At 36.7% G+C, this 6746-nt stretch overlaps 1 non-coding gene across 1 annotated transcript; it reads right to left on the reverse strand.

Moving 5' to 3' along the window:
* Window positions 1–240: 240 nt before the first annotated feature.
* On the reverse strand, window positions 241–6434 carry LOC107939282 (uncharacterized). The gene is made up of 6 exons (XR_005906565.1): window positions 4942–6434; window positions 3156–4151; window positions 2552–2776; window positions 1639–1781; window positions 853–1275; window positions 241–745 (listed from the first exon to the last, which is right to left on the reverse strand). It is a non-coding gene; the product is annotated as an uncharacterized protein (transcript).
* Between the last annotated feature and the right edge of the window lie 312 nt (window positions 6435–6746).

The raw sequence follows: 6746 nt of genomic DNA on the forward strand, positions 1-6746 counted from the left end.
CAACTTAGAATGCATGTGATGTGTCACATATAATTAACTAATTTTTGCTAATCACGTAACTTTTAACAATACAAATGATAAGATTTTTAACAAAAAAAAATGTTTACTCTAATTTAATGTACATAGATTAATTGACTCATGTTTTGAATAAAAAAAAAACTATCTAGCGCCTAATACATGGATTAATTTATAATTCACATGGTTTCACTTTGTGGATTCGCTCACTTAGGCAAAGCAACACAGAGCAAAGAGGATTATTATCCTATCTCATATTAATGGAGTTTAAGTCTACAATGTTTTTATTTGGACTGTAATTTCTTTAAAAGACTTTATAGAGGAGGCAGCTTTCAGTTTCAGAGCACAGACCATGTGAGGAACAGCCAATGCTATGTTGGGTACAGTCCTGCCTGCTTCAAGGACTCAGGCAAAAATGTCTGTTTCAGAGCACAGCTGTTGTCCCTCTCAGTTTTTACCCTGCTCCCTATATGCACATTATTCAATTCCATTAAGGGAAAAAAATGAAATTTACTTTGCTCCCTTTGATCCAATTATAACCAAATTGATACCTTCACACTTCCTTGTTGCTAAACAAAATTTACAACTTTAAAAATATCACCTTTGGCAAGTTTCAGCCAGCTGGTAAATCTATGATGGCAATTGAGACAGCTTTATTTGTGTATGTTTCATTACAGGGGATTGGCTAGTCAGCAACTGCTGCAACAATAGAGGCTTCCATTTAATACAACTGAAAGGAGATCAAGTAAATGGTAATTAACGACATAAATTGGAAGATAGTACATCTATTGATAACAGAAGCACAAAGTGTCAGAGAAAAGGCATTACGGATCTCACCTTATATTGATATCAATTAGTTCTGATTGTCTAGATGATAGAAACCAAGGTCAAACAAATGAAGTCCCAGTCATGAAATCAAATTATGTACATAGCATACAACATATGTGATCACAAATAATTGCTTGGCATTGAACCCATTAAAATGGTATTTTCATTGTCCTTGTGCTCCATCTCTTCTTGCTTTGTCTTTGAAAATAGTCTAGATAAGAAACCCCCAGGCAACAACTCTGAGCTTGACCTCTTCCCTAACAAGTCCAATGCTCCATTTGCCCCAAAACTCAAACCACCGATTAGACTATTTGAACGTCTCATAGCCTCGTCTGCTCTAAGTACTGCCCCACAAGGACAGTTTGCAATCGCTTTAAAGCAATGCTTATGGAAAACTGATCCACAGGATATACACTTTTCAATCTCACCTTCCTGTTAAATATTTATTACTGTCAGATCGTAGCAACGAAAAAGGACCAACGATACACAATTTTCACCTTTCTCAAGCAATATATACATGTATAGCAAAATATGCTTATACATGTATAGCAAAATATGCTTACATTTTTTCTTTGCAAGAATTACCAGCGAGCTCGTATATAATAAGTAATGCTCGTTATCAAAATTTAAGGCATTATTAACAACCAAAAGAAACTATAAAGAGCATCATGTAGTAGGTGCTCATGAAATGATCAATGCCAAGGGTTATAAGAAAAAGGTTGAAGGAAAAATTCATCTAGGAGCAACTGATTAGCTAGACAGTAAACAGCAATAACCAATGACATGTATACTGACCTGAAAAGGAAATATGAGAGATGATGGGTCAATACAAGAGTGGCGAGCGCTACAGGGGACTCCCACATCACAACATATGAGGCATTGCTCTATGATATGCTCCTGGATTTTCTTTGATACAGTTTCCACCATAACAGGAAGAGCTGACATGAAATTGACACATTTACTTCAAAGTCAAATCAACATGGGAGGAGAAAGCTGAAAGAATGAAAGGGAATACTGGAAAAAGAATTAAATTCAAAACCTATGTTGCAATGTAACAATAAAATAAAACCGAATGCAAATATATTTAAAAAAAGGAACAAAAGATCCAAAGTGGAAGTCTTATCTTATTTCCCAGGTAATACAGAAAACATATTATCTAATGACCTTGCACTCATTCTCAGATAGACAGACATGGATTACTTTGAAAACCTTAACAATCAAAAATTTCGAATTTGTGTCATTTGTAGTCTGTGCATGTTTGATGGATTTGCAGGTCACAGTCTCCCGAAGAGTGGCATTCTGCCTGCCTTTCTAAAAAGGAGAGATTATTGGATGTATTAATTTTTTAGATGATCGTGACTTTTTCATGATTAGATTGTTAAAAAGTCCAGCCTAGCAAGGTTTTAAGCTTTATAAATTATTTCCAATAAGCACCAACTGGCTAACCCAACTACCATCACAATCATATGTCAGAGAGAGAGAGAGAGAGAGAAAGAACATTAATTTTAAAGGAAAATTAATAAAATGCTCATAAACAGCTCTGGCAGCAGTTTGCTTATCTTCCATTCTGAACCCAAGATTTATAATGCAAAATAACGACATAAGCAACAAAGCCCTTAGAAAACAACTTAACCACTAATATATTTAAAGCTGAAAATGTGATAAAGGATCTGCCACTAAATTCAAATGCCTGTGATCAGAAGCTAACCTGCAAAAGCTCCTTTGGAAAGATCAATGAGATCTCTAAGTGCAAAAAATCATTGCTTTCAAGAAGATATCTTCGAGACCCAAGTCCTTTGTTTATTGACATACGAAATGGACAGTGAACATACGGAAGCATCTTTCCTATTTTTTTCCTGATGCCCATAACATGGTTCAGAGCTGGAACCTTTGAAAATAGGAAAGGATTTACAGCACTGACACAAAGCATGGGCTGCAAAAGGGAAAAAGGCATTTAAAAAACATGGCTTAACCTTTAAGTAAACATCTGTGAGATTCAAATGTTACTTGAAGAAATTTTCATTAAGTGCATACATAAATCTTAATATATATATAAACATGCACTGTACAACAGATTTCTATTGGAATATAATGAACATCTAAGTTGCTCATTTGGTGATCCTTATCTTTAAATCTTGTGAAAGTATTAAGAGGGAGTAAGTCAATTGTTTCTGTAAGGAGGAGTAAAGTCATATACCAGAATACCACTAATTTCCATACTGTAAGGGCATACATAAAAAAATACCAAGTCCGGGTTACCTTTAACATACAATTCACCTATACCTCTATTCTAACATGTTCCAAGTCATTACCTGGTCATGTATAGAATCCAGATATGATTTAGCCAATTGAGAAACTGGATATCGAATAAAATCCCAATGATGCAACACTCTTGCTGGTAAGACTGCCATCTCATTTGTGTGACAGGAAGAACAAAACAACTGGCCAGTGTATTCACAAAGTCTAGGCTTTCCCCATCCAAAAGATTGGACAAAATCTCGCAGTAGAGTCATTCCTTCATCAAAATGTTTGTGGCATCCAGCACAAGTGTAATGTTGAGTTTCTAACAGCTGTTTCATTGATTTTGGTGCTCGAATTTCAACAATAAGCGATATAGTCTTCCCTAAAGGAGAAATATTTTCTGTGCCTTGCCCTCTTGAAAAATATGTACTCTGAGACAAATGGGTATTTGATGGAGGGATGCCACGAAATGCATCTTGAGGCGACAAAAACCAAATCAATGCACTGGGAGGGTTAGAAGAGAACCTAGAACATATAATAGAACGTAGGCATTCTTGAATAAGAACACTTCTTTCAGCAATAACATTGGGAGACACATTCCCAAATAACTTTCTAGATTCTGTTTCTACGGATGACCAGGGAGGAGGAAGATTCCAACCTTGTTCAGAAAATATTGATTTCAAGCGACGATAGAGAGTACAGAAATCACGGTATCTGCGTTCGACCTCCCACTGGTCATCGCCACACCACACTCTTATCTTATACACAGTGTATTCCTTTACCCCAACCAACCTTTCACTAAGTGAGACATTTCCTTTCTTCTGCTTTGCGCCCACCACTTCAACACCATCTATTCTCAGTATACGTGCAGAGCGCAGGTAAGCATCGTCTGCATCTGAAGTAGAAGGATTTGACTCTCCATCTTGTAGAGGAAGCGGTAACCGTGGTTGGATAATCCTATTACCCTGAGAAAACATGGCTCCAGGAGAGTCAACAGACTCAAGCAAAATTTCTTCCATGTCATGGACTACCTCGTCATAAAATTCATTAAGCTCAACATTCTTCATCTGCAAGATGAAGTGGATGAACAAAGAAAAATATGAGCAGCTTAAAGTGTAATTTAAGTGAGCTGGAGCTCCAAAGGTTCGTAACTGCTTAAATACATAAAACAGTTGATCATCACAAGACACAAACTCAAAAGGGTGATGTATTGATTTTGAAAATAAACCATCACATACAGGACTCACACAATGGCTAGGGATTAAAACTATGGAAGAAAAGATGGAGACACAATGGCTAGGCTTTGGTTGGAAGAAAAGATGGAAGTTTTATTGATCTAATGGTTAAGCTACAAAGTAGGAAAGCGGTTATGGATCCTAATCATTGGATTAACTTCCCACCCTTCCTACCAAGCAAAGCCTTAAGGAACTTATTTGTAACTCCACCACACAAATGACAACTCTGTAGTAAGTCAGTACACTTAATAAAGGTGAATATAACACAAAATATTAGACAATGGAAAACTGTGGTATAAATGAGAGTTAGTTACTGCTGCAGCTCATCTTTGAACCTTTCAGCAGTTCCTCGCAAATTACTCCCCCAACCAAGTTCAGGCATCATCTTGTTTCTTGACCAAAGTATCCAGCCAACCAGTAGTTCAATAAGATACAGAAAAGCAACAAGCTTCTCCAGCCAGACCAAAATGATTTTAGGCTAAGTTAGTATTTGTTCAGTTCACTAGCAATGTATAAACGCATGCAGCCAACAGTTGAAATCCATATGCATATAATAAATCGTAAATAATCCAAACTGATAAGGATACTAGAGGCTAAAGAAGAAAATTTACAAGTGACTGACCTCAACCACTCCAGGATGTTCTTCAAATTCATCTGGTGGCATAGGAAGACTCTTGAATGTAGTGCTCACTTTACTTTCACTTGTAGATGCGGGTGAATCTGGTTTGCAATCGTTGTAAAGCTCTGCATTTGTTTTTTGAGGATAGTAGACTGGATGGACACAATCATCAAGGGCATCCAATTCTGCTTCATACTTATCGATTTCCAGTCTTTCAGATAATTTACTCTCATCAACGACAATGAATTCCCTGCCTTCAGAAGATTGATGCTGCCTTACCTTGTCAGAATCTACAACATTCAATCCTACCTCGACGGGAGCTTTTTCTACAGGGGGATCCGGGTCCATTGCAAAGACATCAGTAACAGAACAAGTTTCTAGATACCCCATGTCATCATCAGCATCATGAAGTTGATTTTTAGCAACAGCAATATCTTTCACATATTTCTCTCCCTCACAAATCCTTGAAGAACTGACTGCATTGACCGAATAACATTTTGCCTCTTCTACTGTATCTTCAGCCACAGGAATGTCTTTTACTTCTACAAATTCGGATTCACCTGAACTCGGAAAACCAATAGGCATTGCACCGAAAGTATTAAACTTCTCTTGCAATTCATCCGAACCTTGAAAACTTTTCCCTGCGACGGAGGCATCTAGCATGAAAGCTGCCAGATCACCCATGCCCGCTTCTAGCTCAAAATCATCCCAATCATTAGCACCAAACGCCACAGACGAATTAATCCCCAAAGGATTCTCGATCATATTCTTATTCTCATCATCTTCTTTCTTCCTGTAATAAGGATTATTGCTAAACTCGTCTTCATTCGTCCCATAGTTAGACATCGAATCTTCCCCTTCTGAATGCTCATATCTTGATGAATTCCCATCTTCCTCCTTTAAATCCATATCCAAACATGAAGAGCTACCTTCTTCAACACTTTTAACATTAAGAAAGCTCCTTCCTTCTTCGGTTCTGTCCTTCCGAAACTCAATTCTCCGATTAGGTGGAACTTTTAGGTTCCCGTCCAAACTGAAATTCTCAAAATCATCACCTAATGCAAAACCACTAAAACACTTCGCTGACCCGAACTCAGAGTCTCCCAAACAGTCATTGAATGTAGCTATTGAACTGGGCGTTCCGAGGGCGGAGTTGGCGCTGCAATAACGATCGAGTTGGGATTCTCCACAAGATGAGTAGTGCGGCGACGAAGCCGTGGAGGCGCCGTCCGATCTCGAATGGGATAAATCAAGAGGATCGGAAGAGGCGACTTGGGCGAGGTTGTTCTCGCGAGTCCCCTCTCCATTAATCATTTGATGAATGGAAGTGGAGAAATTTAATCAAACGAATCCACAGATAGATTAATAATCAGCTGAAAATGAAACTGATAGAAGGGTGTTAGGGTTTGATAGTATTCAATTTACACTATGTTCGGAGAAAAAATGAAGGAAAGAGAGAACGAAGTTTATGAAAGGAAATGATGTATCTGTAATTTTTTTGGATAATTAAAATTTATAAATGAAGTATTTTTTGTAATTTTTGGATGATTAGATTGTGTAAAGTAGAAAAAAATAATTGTTTATAATAAATTTTCAAAATAAAAAATTGTTTTTTATATTTTCTAAAAAAACTGTAACAATGGAGTATTTCAAGAAAAATAAGAATATTCAATTCATTTTCTTATTTTTGCTTAAAAATGGTTTTGTTTTTGGATGAATTGCACTTAAGGTTACTCAATTATTAATAAGTTTATATTTTAGTTACAAACTTCAAAAAGTTATAAAATAGTTACAGAATTATTCGAAAG

This window comes from Gossypium hirsutum, chromosome A12 (assembly GCF_007990345.1).
Source record: "Gossypium hirsutum isolate 1008001.06 chromosome A12, Gossypium_hirsutum_v2.1, whole genome shotgun sequence".
In the NCBI taxonomy this organism is placed as follows: Eukaryota; Viridiplantae; Streptophyta; class Magnoliopsida; order Malvales; family Malvaceae; genus Gossypium; species Gossypium hirsutum.